The sequence below is a fragment of the Halichoerus grypus genome, chromosome 4 (genome assembly GCF_964656455.1).
Source record: "Halichoerus grypus chromosome 4, mHalGry1.hap1.1, whole genome shotgun sequence".
Taxonomy (NCBI): domain Eukaryota; kingdom Metazoa; phylum Chordata; class Mammalia; order Carnivora; family Phocidae; genus Halichoerus; species Halichoerus grypus.
The window spans coordinates 165,800,248-165,814,953 of NC_135715.1; the positions used below are offsets into that span (position 1 = coordinate 165,800,248).

Below are 14,706 nucleotides of genomic sequence, written 5' to 3' on the forward strand. Positions count from 1 at the left end.
GTAGCTCAGGCAAACTCTCGCACATTGACTGGAGAAATATCCACATCTCTCACACAGAGACACCCATGTACACTGATGCAATCATGGCTAGAAATGAATCAGGGCCCTTGAGACAAGAACCCATGACTAATGCTCTCTGAGGAGCCCATGGGACGCCTGGCAAACCAGCTATGTCAGGGTCATTACCAAACAAAGCACAGGTGAGATCTGAATGAGAGGAAAAGGAAGGGGCTGATGCATTTGTTTCCAGGGTTTGGAACACGTCACCTTGAGATTATTCCCAGGTAATTAATTATAGGGTATCAGAAAGGAAAACTGAACTTTGGCCTGAGTCACACATGCAAACTCACTGTGAGGTCTAGGGTGATTTCCTTTACTTCTCTGGGCCTACTTTCCTCATCTCTAAAGATGAGGACATTATACAGTCACATCAGAAAGACTCCTTCCCCTTCCAACACCCTATGAAATACTCATAGTCATTATTTCCTGTTCCCTCAATAGAAGTAAAAGGTGTCATAGGATGAAGTGGAGGGAATTGTTCTTCAAAAAGTATTTCAGATGTTCGAGGAAGTACAATTTCCCTGGCTTGTTTCAGCACTACTTCTTCCATTTGAAACGACAAACCATCATTAACAACGGACAGGAAGAGCATTTCTCTCTTCAGCCTTACATCCTACGAATGTCCGTGAAAGGCATTTGACCAACATGTACACACTTCAGTGGACAGAATCAATAGGAGCATTTCTGACAACCTCCAGCCTCCTGGAAATGCCTAATGTGGAGTATCTCTCACCACAATGGCTAATTCAGTCCAGTTACCTCCTTCTGAGACATTATCCCTCCAACTGTCTTTTTCCTGGAATTGCATTCCTTTAAGAGGAGGTAATCAGGAGGACGTGACCACTGGTTGACCCTGGAGCTGGACCCAGGGAATTGGGGGCTCCTTACCACCTCCCTTGTCCTTGGAATGTATGTTCTGCCCACCATTCCCACAGTGGGAACTGTTCCAAGGACACAGCCTTGAAGCACAAAGTGTTGTTGAGACCATCTGGTTGATCTACGTGACAAAACCCAGGTAGGGGCTCTCTACAAACTTCTAAGACTGTGGCAGTGGATGTGGAGATCTACTCAAGCCTCAGATGTAAGTTCCTTTGTTTATTAATCCTGTCACCTACCAATCTGGAGTGGTCTGCCTCTTTCTTCAATCTCTCCTCGCCCTCTGTGAATGGGGCCAGTCTTCGAACCAACAATCCCAAGGAGTCATTTATTAAAGAAGTAACAAAACTCCATAAATATCAGTCTCATTTTTCTCCTGAAGGAGAGGTGAAAAAGAAAGATGCCCTTCCCGAGCTTGGGTCAAGCCAAATTTAGAACTTTAAAACAACTATAAGAACATTTGGAGGAGAGCCAAGGAAGGACCCTTGAGAGAAAACAGCAGATACTCCCACCCAGGCAGTGGCTACAGTGCACATGAATGTTCCAAGGTCCCTATTTTGCCTTTAAGAAAGTAGGAGAAGAAGAGGGGTTGTCCCTGATTTTTCCTTTTGATTGTTGCCACTGGAAACCAACTTTCTTCTACTGTAGAGAGCATCTAAGGTCTTAGCTACTCTCTCCAGATGGAAACAAAGGTTCTATCAAGTAACTGGAGAGAGCTGAGCTGAACTGAGCTATAGGTTGATCACATTTCAGGGTTTGCTTGTTACTGATACCACTTTGGTCACCCCCAGACCATTACTGCAGGAGAAACCTCCTCACAATATCAAGATCCTACCTGGCTCACTACCACTTCCTGATGTTCTTTGAAAGTTGTACTGTAAAACAAAACAAAACCCAGACACATCACATCAGAAAGATGAGGCACCAAAGAAACTTTGTAAGTTAAGAGGAAGCAGGTGTCTGACTAGGGGAGGTTTTAGATTGGGGTGAGAGAGACAGCCATAGAAGAAAAGGAAGTTGGTTCTTTGTATTTCCAGAGAAAACGGGAAATTGTTTTGTTGAAGATTTAAACTGATATATCAGGGCAGAACCAGATCCGCCAGCTTCATATTACTCTGGAAGTTTATTGTTCCCAAAGTGATTTGGCACAGGTATTTTCTACTTTCACTTAACATAGTAACTGTACGTCTAAAACCAACCTTTGCAAAACCAACCAGGCTATATTGGCTCTATAAAATAACATCCCTAATGCACTGAAAAATATGATTTACAAAAATCTACTTTTTCACAGTACCCTTTAGAAGCACAGTTTTTATAAAAAGTGAATACTCCTGGACTCAGGCATAAAAAAACTAGTCAAGATATGTAATTTTGTGTGGTTCAAAGAAATTGTACATTTATATAGAAAACAAGGACTTTGTATAAAAAAATTCACTGTTCATGGATTTGGTTTTACCTAAAATTATATTATTTGCAATTGTGCTCATCCCACAAATGTTGATACATGAACTACTGTGATCTTTATATATCAAGTCAACAACTATTCCATGCCTTTTATATGCCCAAAATTATACCATCTCTGTAAGAGGTTTAGAGACGGGTTATGCATACTGCATGTGGATTTCAACTGTATCCCCCAATGACCCAGGTTCTTTCAGGTCATAAATGGAGTGCCTTTGTCTTCTAATGATCCATGTGATCTGTAGCAGAAATTTTCCAGATGGCGACCAATAGAATGACCAACTGTCCAGGTTTGCCCAAGACTGAGAGAGTTTCAGGGATGTGAGACTTTCAGTGTTAGAACTGGAAGGGTCCCAGGCAAAGTTGAATAAGCTGGTCATCTTACAGAGTTGAGGAAGAAATGAAATTCGTATATTATATTAGTGTAATACTCATTTTAATTCTGGTCACCAATTCCAATGTGTGGAGATTTTTCCCACACCACCAAGTAACTCTCCAACATCAGCTGGGCATCCTACAATTCAATTCAATCTGATACTATGTACCCAGAGATAGCATCACATCTCACAAGATGAGGGCTCAGTTCTACAAGTCTGCACCCCCACTTCAGATGTTCATCATAAGGCTAGATTGTCACCTGTGCTTCTGACCCACCAGCTATAGGTTGGAGGTTCCAACAAACCCTGGGTTCAATTACTTTGCTAGAGCAGATCACAGAACTCAGAGGAACATTTTATCGACTAGATTACTGGTTCCTTATAAAAGGATATAACTCAGAAACAGCTAGATGGAAGAGATAGATGCATACAGCAAGCTCCAAGGGAAAGGGCGTGGAGTTTCCATGCCCTCTCCAACCCACCACTCTCCCTGCATCTCCATGTGTTCACCAACTCAGAAACTCTCCAAATCCCCCTCCTATCCCTTTAGATTTTTATGGAGGTTTCACATAGGCATGATTGATTAAATCATAGGCTATTGGAGATGGAACTCAATCTCCAGCTCCTTTCCCCTCCCGGGAGGGCAGGTAGGGGGGTGAGAAAGAGTGAAAATTCCAGCTCTACAACCACAGGGCTGGATCTCCTGACAACCAGCCCTCACCCATCCTCAGGTGCTTCCAAAAGTCACCTCATTAACGTAACAAAAGCACCTAGAGCCTTCTCATCCCTTAGGGAATTCTAAGGGTTTTAAAAGCTCTATGCCAGAAATGGGGACAAAGACCAAATATATATTTCTTATTATAAATTATAATATGACACTCACACACATGCTTGTCCTCTTTCTTCTTCTCTCTCTTTCTCTCTCTCTCCCTTCTCATCCCATTGCACTCTCCTAGAACCAGAACCTAGCTTCCAGGTAGATCTAAGTTCCAGCTTCACCATGACTTCTTTAAAAATCGTGAACAAATAATTACACTTGTCCAGTACTGCTTCCTTATTTGTGAAATACCAAAAACTATGAGGTCATGACAACTGAGAAAATGTCTGGCACATCCATCACATTTTCTATACGTTAAGCATGATTATCTCACAGATCTTGCAGTTATGGACACTTCAGACTTCCAGTGTTCTGGTCCGAGTTAGACTGATTTCAGGATACTCTGTGGGCCAGCTGGGATTAACCCTTCCACCACAGGGCATTTGCTGGGCTATAAACAGATCAATCCTTGGTCCTTTCATTAGTATAAAGCCAAGAAATGAGTAGAGCTGAAGCAACATCCTGTTTACACAGAGCATTTTCAGTTTTTCTGCCCCAGTCTCTTCAACCAAGGCCCTTGCATTATTCTTTACATATGCATCACACACACACACACACACACACACACACACACACACACACACACAGAGAGCTTTTTATACTGTTGATATGGCAGAAGCCAAATAAAAATGGTTTCGCTCTGTTTCTTGACAATTTAGGAAGTGTGAGGAAAAATGATGTGGTGCTCAAGAGGGACTAAACAATTGGAGAGCCAGGGCTGGAGGGTGGAGGAGGGGTAGTCCTGGGAAGAGAATGTGCAGAAAGGAGACACTTTTGCCACAGGGTTCCTCCTAAGAGCAGCTAGGAAGCCCCACCATTCAGTATGTGTGACCTCCTGGTAATTTCCCTGGGGAGTCCCCCCTCAGAGAACCTGTACCCCCAGATTCGAGAAGAAGCTGAGCTAGGTAAATTCCCAAGCAGGGCTGCTGGGTGGGCGGTGACCTAAAGACAGGCTGGAACAAGTTTCCAGGCGGGTTTCCCCTTCCTGCTCGGACAGCCCCAGATGTGAGCTCAGCCAAGAAGAGGGGGGATACCGTGGCCAGGGACTATTGGTGGTATTTTCCTTTGTCTCTCAGCTTCCTGTGTTTGAAGTGAAGGAATCTGAGACTTTCTGTGACCACTCTTGTTGTCTGGGATTCTTTCCTCAAGAGGTGTTCATGAATTTGTGAGGATTGCCAGGAAATAGTGTGAGTCATGGCTTCTGAGCAGACAACATTAGGTTTTAGAAATTCCCAGAGATATGACTTGTTTATAAGAAAGGAAACAGCTATTCTGAGCTGCCAGGAGAAGAGGAAAACACTGCTCACTTTTTTTTAAATGCCATGTTGAAAGGTCATCCAAGTGGCCAGAGTATCAGCAAGAGCCTAGCAGTTCATTTGTCTACATTTTAGAGGATATTTTGGGGATTGGCATTTAAAATGCAAGACCCATGGCATTGAAATTCCACTCTTGGTCTGAAACCCAGAGGCACCAGCAGACTCCACAGGCAAGCTGAGGGGTTGTCGGGCCTGGCTGAGGGAGCACGGCCTGCTCCTTCATTTGGAGGGAGAGATGCACTGACTAGGCCCCGCTTTTGACAACTTCCTAACCTCATATTTCTTGAGCAGGCCACTGAGTTTCATACCCATGGTAGGGGAAGTTAAAATTTCCTCCACCCTCCTACCACCTCCAGCTGGGAAGTGACAGAACAGGAGAGTATTGGGAGAAAAGTGTATACATTTTATTTACATGGTAACAGGAGCCTCCACAAGAAAGATGTAGCCCCAAAGAAGTGACTAGGCCTAAGGGCTTATGCTCTGGGTTGAACAAAGAATAACAATTGTAGAAAAGGAGCTATACTATAACAGGAGAATAGAGGAAGATCTGTTTATACGAAATTATCTCAGTCGGGGAGTCCCCTTCTCGGACAATGCTGTTTCTTTCTTCTAATACAGGAGGGCAACTTTCACCTGGGAATGTTATCTCCTGCTTCTAGGAAGAAAAAGAAATGTCAGATTGCTCTTCTTGCCTCTGCTGTTTTCAATTCAAAGTAATCAATATGGCAAGGCCACCTATTTTGGGGTGGCATGTCCTGAACTCTTTCTATATATTCCATGCCGCCCCCTATAATGTCTTTTCTCCTTAGTCTGAACAACTGTGATGTCAGCTGCCAAGACCTGAAAGAATTGTTCAAAGCTACCAACTCTGGAGAACGTGCCCAAGAAGAGGACGTCGGGGATTCCCTCCCGCACCTTCGGCTTCTGTGTCGGCCCACTTTCCTAAGCGTGGCCATGCACTGAGGTATTCAAGCTCACAGTGACATGGTGTACACATTTACCACTGTTAGCAGAGCCAGCCTGCTGCCCACAGAGACTGATCGGCAAGGAAAAGATAATCCACCGAGTATTCACGATTCAACAATAATTAACTTAGGTGATAGTTTCATAGGCACCACATTTGATCAAATCAACACCTTTTCCTGATTATAAAGTAAACAATTGAATAAACTGGAAGGAGACCCCTTGAATGTGATAAAGGTGCTCTTGGCTTAAAATCAATAAAGATTATATTTACTAGGCAAACACTGGAAATATCCAAAATCAGGAACAAACAAACACAAAGAATATACTCTAGTGTCATCACTTTAGATTCTCTGGCTAGGGCAGTAAGTTGTGAAACAAAAGGATTCAGTTAGGTGAATTAAGATAATGATGTACTCAAAAATCACAGAAGTATGTAACTGGGAAAACCAAATAAATTAGTTAAAAGTGTTCTTAATTAATAAAGAGCCATAAAATGGCTAGGAATAAGAGAAATACCAAAAAAGGAATAGTATTCCTTATGTATTCCCAATAACCAGAGATGATAAAACAGAAAAGAAGCTATTCCAATAGAAACAAATATAAAATACCTACAAATTCAGTGAGAAATGGATTAAAATTTTTAAAACCTTCATTGAGAGGTTTTAATAATTAGTAAGAAGAGTTACATTTTTACTAGATGGAAAAATTCAACATAAAGATGCCAAGACTTCTTAACCTTAAATTATTAAAATAATTCTATCCAAAACTGCAACAGGACTTTTCTTGGAAGTCGTTAAAATTGGCACTAATTCCCAAGCTTGGTGCATTACCTTATAACGAGGGCTCGAAACTCTAAACAGGAAAAACTAGCAAAACACATTCTTAGGGATTAATCCTGTCAGATACCAGACCCTTTTGTAAAACATCCATAATTAAAACTGTGAGTCTGATATAAATAGAAAAACATAAACCAAAGGAAAGTAATCAGAAACCCTGGAACAGACTTTGTTATATATATGGGTCACATTTATAGATGGCTTTATAGTTTACAAAGCTTTCTACTGCATTCTCTTTTATGCTTCAAAACCATGCAGTGAAACAAATATTATTATTATTATCCCTATTTCTTTATGAAGCAACTGATACTCAGAAACTAAGTGACTTGCCCAACATAATAAAACCAAGATGAACTTTGACTTGGACCCAGATTTTCTGACTTCCCAAAGCAGGCCTCTTTTTACTGTATTGTTCTCACAAAGTAATCATGAATGGCCTTTTTTTCTTTTTCTTTTTCTTTTCTTTTCGTTTTTGTCCAAAGAGAAAGAGCGTGAGTGGTGGTGGGAGGGAGAGGGAGAGAAAGAATCTCAAGCAGACTCCCCGCTCAACTTGGAGCCCGACACGGGGCTTGATCTCACAACCCAGAGATCGTGACCTAAGCCAAAATCATAAGTCAGATGTTTAATTGACTAAGCCACCCAGCTGCCCCTTTTCTTTTTTTTAAGCAATGTTGAAATTTGGGGGAAAAAATTTAGACTTGTTCCTGATACCACATACCCCTCCTTTAAAAAAAAAACAAAACTGTTTCTGTTTAAAGATTTCAATACTAAAAATCAAATTATGGAAACCTTGACCAAAAAAATACATAGAGCTAAGAGGCTAAAGTGATGTCTGTGATGGCCCCTCACTGAGCCCACTCAAGAAGTAGGAAATACAGCTTTTCCCACTCACTCCTGTTCCCAGTCCATGCAAACCCCATCCACTGCAGATGAACTTCCCATTATTATGAAGATGTAGAAGTTCCCAAAGTGAAGTCAAAACTCTCCAGGAAACCACTACTAAAAGAAAGTGTAGTCAATCCCTTTCTAGGGAAGGATAGGATGACCAGAGAATGACCAATTGGGAGCACCTAATAAGGAGTAAGAACCAACATAAAAAATAAAACAGATTAAGCAACTAACCCATAGTTCATCCTATTGTGTGCAGCAACTATTCAACTCTGACATTGTAGCAAAAAAGCAAGGGTAGACGATAAACAAACGATAGCCTTAAATGAATGGGCATGATCGTGTTCTAGTAAAATTTTATTTCCATAAATCAATAGCACGCACGCTACACTGCACTTTGACAACTCCTGTGTTAAGACTGTTTAAAATTAGTCAGCCCTTAAAAAAATAAAATCAGTTCTCCAAAATACCCTTTAGATAAGAAATCGGAAGCCACAAGAGGTTACTCAACTTGACCATTTGACAGAATAAGACAGACACAGATCTTCTCTTCAGTGAAGTGGGCAGAACTAGAAGTTCAACTCAGGTCTTTCAACTCAAAAGCTGGAAAGTGAGTCGTCTCGTTGGACAGCCTGCTATGACTTGGGGACGCTAATTGGATCTTGTAGATGTGAAATCTCAGGAGGTGGAAAAGGACCCCAAACAGGTTGAGTTTAATGAAACAAACACTTGTCTCACAGAACCAGGAGGGGATGGTGTGCATGATCTGTGTTGTGAGGCATTTCAGGTGGCGGGAAGCTCTGAGCGTCCTCCTTGACCTCAGACGCCCCGCTGCCATCACAGACATGAACTCCGCTCCTCTGAGCGCAGAGTGCCGTGGGGTTGTGGAGAGAGGTGTGCTTGCATGTGTGAGAGGTGCAGGCAGATTGGTGGTTGTTTACGGAAACCAGGAAATCCCAAAAACTAAAGCGATCCAGAGCAATTCATTTAACTTCTTTGAGCCCAACCTTCCTTTGTGTAGAATGGAAATGTCTTTCCTCGTCCTCTCTCTTTTTTTTTTTTTCCCCAGGATGTCAGAATAATAAAGCAGAAAAAAAACCGTGTAAAGTTCATTGGTACCTCGGGGAGACGTGTCATAAAATGACACAGTCTTATTGTCACCGGATATCTCATGACTTCAGCTGGCTCCAGCCCTTTGCATTTCCCTTTCAGCAGGGAACTTGGCCATCTTTACATTTAACACATCTCTGTGGAGGGAGCAGCACTATTAAGCTGGTACTTTGACAACCAAATCGACAAGAGACCAGGATATATGACATAGAAAGGTGAAAGGACAGTGACGAAGGGGAGCAAATGAGCTTTTAAACAAGCCTGACACCATCCAGCTAGTTTTCATATCGCTTCCCGTGAAAAATCTTGACATATTGGTACATTGCTATGAGTTATTTCTTCATATAACTGGGTATAGTGGCCTAACGTTATTTGATCCTGTAGAGTGTTATCTGGGACTACAGACTTATTTTATTTTAACTCAATGACATTTCACCAACAGTTAACATAGCATGAGTAGCTAAAACTCACTTCAGTACGGTACCAGAGGCCCCAGGATTTTGCTCCTTTATTTTTGTTCAAATAGATAACTCTCTGACATTCTCTGTTTTGGTTAGTTTCTATTTTTACTCACCTTTGTGTGTTTTGAGCCACATTTTTTTTAGTCCAGTATTACATATATGATTTATTTCACCACAAGATTTATTTATTACCTGTAATAATGAAAATTAATTCACTTAATTTGCCCACGTCAGCTACATCCAGAAAGGCAAGACATTTCTCTCTTGGTCGTGCTTAGTGGGAGTAGAATGGAAAGGAGATGGGGACAGTCATTAAGGACTCTCTGGGAAGGTTCCATGCTGCCCCACCTCTGCCCTGGGCTAGGAGAACGGGGCTCAAACACAGGCAGGGCTTGTGTTGAACCCTCGGCAAATTCTCTTACTCTGAGACTGAGATCCTCATGGTGCCTGGAATTTTATAATACCTTCTGGAAACACAAAAACTATCGATCTTAATCTCAATTCAGCTACTGAGTCTGTGGTCTTTTCTACTTAAAGCCACAAAATTGTTTATGTTCTAGTTGTAGTTTAATTTTGTCTTGTTTTAAGCTTTCTTACTTGATTTCTGCCCAATCAATAAGATAGGCCATACATTTAATCTGCTTCTGTCATCAAGACAGCTGAAAATCCTGCTGATTTTTCAATTTACTATGAGTAAGTTCAACCTGTATGTAAACTCAGTCCACTTTTCATCAGCTCTGTGACAGCTTTCTCATCTGTGATATGAGAAACCACCCACCTAGGTCATAGAGTCATTGGAAGAATTATATAATAAACAAGACTGCATTGTATTTGGTGATTGGCAACATACATTTTCTTAATAAAACAAGAACAGCATATGTCTCCAAGAAGAGAGACACCAGATTTCTTGGCTGCTCTGTATATTGCAGCACTTGGCGGGTGCTTGACAAAAATTCTCCAATCAAGGCGATCGTATTAATTAATAAGGATAAGTATTGATTTTTTGCAGTTCTGTACTAATTATAATTTAGGCTTCCCTTTAAAAAAATTTTTATGGAGGTATATAACATGCATACAGAAAACGGGTAAGTGTTGCCATGTGATGAATTGTCACAAATGAACATACCTGTGTAACCAACACTCAGCTAAAGAAGCAGAATATTTCCAGCATCCCAGGAGTGCCCCGTGTGTCCCAGCCCAAGCACTGGAAGACCCCAAAGAAAACCACTATTCTGACTTCTAACACTGGGGATGAGTTTTGTTTGTTTTACCATTTTTTTTATACATGAAGTTATACAGTATCAGTACAGACCTTTCTGAAGCTTACTTAAGTTTCCCAGGTAAAGAAGGTCTAAGCCCCGAAGAAGTTCGTCTTTTCTAGGCTGACTTGAGGAAGGAGGGCAGAGGGAGGGTGAGAAGTAGGGGAACCATATAATTTGTCATCCACACCGGAACACCTCTGAAAGTGAAAGAAGGTGCTATTCACAATGATGCTGGGACCGAGGGCATACACAGTGACTGTCCCCAGCAAACCAGGACATGGAACCACCCTGGTGAGAAGGACTGGTAAGAGGCAGCAGGGACACACTGGCAGGGAAAATCTATCTTCATGTTCATAAGACAGCAGCCCCTCACATGGCCTGAGATGTCTGCGAGACTGAGGGCCAGGGGCCCATTTCCCAGAAAGTGCGGTCACTGGTAAAACTCTGCTCAACAAGTATTTACTGAGTTCTGGCTCCATGCAAGGAGCACGAGGATAACTCAGGCACAGTCCCTGCCCACGGGAAGCTCAGGGTCGAATAGTGGCTAGAAGACAAGTTCACAAACAGGTAAACTGTAAGGAAGCTGTCAGCGGAAATATACAAAGTACTGTATAGATTCCAAGGACATAAACAAAGTGTTATACGGATTCCAAGGGACGAGAGATCATGTCCACTGGTAGACATGGAAAAGACATCATGGGGGAGGTAGCAGTTAAGAAGAATTTAGATACTACTCCAATGGTTCCCATTAGTGACTGCACATTAGAATCTCCTAGGGAGCTTTTCAAACTCCGAATACCAAGGCAGTACCCCCAGAACAATTAAATCAGAATCTCTGGAAACAGGATCCAGGCCTAAGCTCTCCCAGATAATTCCAGCAAAGAATCAAGTTTGAGAACCCCTATTCTAGAAAGAAGGACCTAGGCCTTGGCTGGCAGGGTAGGTAGGAAAGAGAGGAGACTGGAGAGAAGAGCCGTTAGTTAGAATATTCCATCTTTGATAGGCACACAGAGAAGGATCCTCCCTTGGGAATTAAATATGGAGGAAAAGCAGCAGGGCAAAAATAATTTAACCCCCTTCAGGAAAAAAATTAATTAATTATGAAACCATTTGCTAAGGCCAATAACAGGGATGGATGGGCAAAGGATGCACTGAATATCAAGGGAACTCAGAGTGGTAATAAATCCATCATAAATCATACAAGCCATCTGATAACTCCTGTTCCTCACATTAGCATCCCATTAAGCCTCTATTAGGGAGAGCAAGCTGAATGAAACTGGCTTCCTGGCTTAGCACTAGCAGCCAGGAGAGAGTTAACAAGCTGCAACCTTTCACTCGCACCTTTAAGGGCCTGAGCTCCATTTGTAAAGGATGCTTAGAGGCCCCAAACCTTGACCTATCACGCTCATGCTGCGGGAGTTTGGGGGGGCCAGAATTAATCACAGCAGGGACACAATTTACCGATCAATACTAGCCAATTAGAAGGCTCCCTGCAGTGGAGAGTTCCCTTGGAATGCCAGATGACCTTCGCCCTTGACTTTTTGTGGGGGCAGATGCTGCTTTATCGCAGCTACTGATAAGGATGGTACTGGGGGGTGCGCAGCTCATTTCACATCATGCCAACCCCACCAGGGCATCCCGAGGCTGAACTTCTTTTGGACTTACCCATGAGTCACCTGCCAGTGGAGGCCACAGGCAGACAGGGAAGGAAATTACCAGTAATAAATTCACAGCCAACGTGCCACTTTTCCTGTGACCTCAGCCGTGACCTTCAAGAAGCCATTGACAACAGAAAGTAGCAACTCAATCTTTTCAGTGAATTCGCTAATGCGTCTCCTACTCCTATGCTATACGAGAGAGGAGATTCTGGGTCCTGGAGCACCCCCAGAGGTGGCCCGATTATTGTCACATCCATCTGCCGATGGCCTACCGTGGAACCACCTGGAGGAAAAAATCCTAGGAGCTACCATTGTGTCCTCTGATCTGGCTCAGAGACTCAGACACAGCTTGAGAGTGGGTCCCAGGACCTTCCGTCCGCCCTGTACTTACGTGGTCGCTGTGTGCCAGTACTGTCAGTATTTTTTTTTATCAATTTTCTAAGATCTTGGCCGCAGAGGTGATATTCCCTAGGATAGAAAAGTTTAGAAGAAGAAAAGTAACTAGATAACTCTGGAAGGTTGTCCGAAGCATATCATTTATTTTTCTGTCACTTATTTTTTAATTTTTATTTTAAGGAGAACAATCTATTGTTTAGAGCGTTTCCTGGAAACTCTAGGACTTAAGGCATATGGCCCCAATCTCCTCTTGGTTTCATCTCCTCTTGAAAGATTTCAGTCATGGTTTCTTCAGATGTACACCTAAGGAACACTTCTCAACTCTCCTCCTAAGTAATGCCCTGCTTCCTGCCCCTAGAGAATTGTGGTTTTAAAAATAAGGAAAATAAAACAAAGTTTTGAGCTGACTTTAGTTCAGTAAAGGCCTAGAGCAAATCATACTGTGATTCCCTCCCCACAACTATGAAGAATACCCTTGTAGGGAAAAAGCAAATTTTGGAAGGTCAATCTAGGATTTGTGAGTGGTATGTTAGGGACAGCATCATAGATTTTGTCTTAGGTAGGAGGGGGACAGTTTCGTGAACTAATGATGCGTGTGGATTAGATTCAAGAATATTGGAATATTTAAATGCACCACTTGGCAAGAGCCATCCTCTTTCTGTCTCTGCTTTCTCCCATCCGAGTACTAACCAGGCCCAACTCTTCTTTGCTTCCGAGAACAGGCGAGATCGGGTGCGTTCAGGGTGGTATGGCCGTAGACCTGTCTCAGCCTTCTTATCCACTAAGTCCCTAAGTGACTAACTCTCTAAGCCCCTCCCCAAACATGCAACGGTCATCTGACCTGAGGGATGACCTCCGCCCTGTTCTTTACTTTTATAAAAAGGGACAATTGTCACCTTCCTATCTCATCTACAAGCTTTGCAATGTCTGCTGTGCTGCAGTCTTGCCAAAAGCATTTAGCCTGAATCTTATCATGAGGAAAAAATTCAGACAAATCCAAATCAAGGGACATAGATGTGTGTGTGCATGTGTGTGTGTGTGTGCCCGTGCACACACGTACCCATGCGCATAAAAGTGGCAAAATGTTAAAAAAAAAAAATCATTGAGTCTGGTGAAGATTATCAGGATTCTATTACTTTTTCAACTTTTCTGTAGGTTCAACATTTTTTATTGTTATGTTAATCACCATACATTACATCATTAGTTTTAGATGTAGTGTTCCATGATTCATTGTTTGTGCATGTCACCCAGTGCTCCATGCAGTACGTGCCCTCATTAATACCCATCACCAGGCTAACCCATCCTCTCACCCCCATCCCCTCTAGAACCCTCAGTTTGTTTCTCAGAGTCCATAGTCTCTCATGGTTTGTCTCCCCCTCCGATTTCCCCCTCTTCATTCTTCCCCTCCTGCTATCTTCTTCTTTTTTTTTTCTTAACATATATTGCATTATTTGTTTCAGAGGTACAGATCTGTGATTCAACAGTCTTGCACAATTCACAGTCCTCACCATAGCACATACCCTCCCCAGTGTCCATCACCCAGCCACGCCATCCCTCCCACCCCACCCACCACTCCAGCAACCCTCAGTTTGTTTCCTGAGATTAAGAATTCCTCATATCAGTGAGGTCATATGACACATGTTTTTCTCTGATTGACTTATTTCGCTCAGCATAACACCCTCCAGTTCCATCCACGTCATTGCAAATGGCAAGATCTCATTCCTATTGATGGCTGCATAATATTCCATTGTATATATATACCACATCTTCTTTATCCATTCATCGTTGATGGACATCTTGGCTCTTTCCACAGTTTGGCTATTGTGGACATTGCTGCTATAAACATCAGGGTGCACGTACCCCTTTGGATCCCTACATTTGTATCTTTGGGGTAAATACCCAGTAGTGCAATTGCTGGATCGTATGGTAGCTCTATTTTCAACTTTTTGAGGAACTTCCATACTGTTTTCCAGAGTGGTCGCACCAGCTTGCATTCCCACCAACAGTGTAGGAGGGTTCCCCTTTCTCTGCATCCCCGCCAACATCTGTCGTTTCCTGACTTGTTAATTTTAGCCATTCTGACTGGTGTGAGGTGGTATCTCATTGAGGTTTTGATTTGGATTTCCCTGATGCTGAGCGATGTTGAGCACTTTTTCATGTGT

General features: G+C 42.4%; 1 long non-coding RNA gene across 3 annotated transcripts in view; it reads right to left on the minus strand.

The window, feature by feature from the left end:
* Positions 1-14,706, minus strand: part of LOC118522037 (uncharacterized) — a 302,008-nt gene that overhangs the window by 136,810 nt on the left and 150,492 nt on the right. For all 3 annotated transcript variants that reach the window (XR_013447343.1, XR_013447341.1, XR_013447344.1), the window contains exon 5: positions 12,540-12,616. This is a non-coding gene — a long non-coding RNA (uncharacterized LOC118522037). The remainder of the gene's footprint in view (positions 1-12,539; positions 12,617-14,706) is intronic.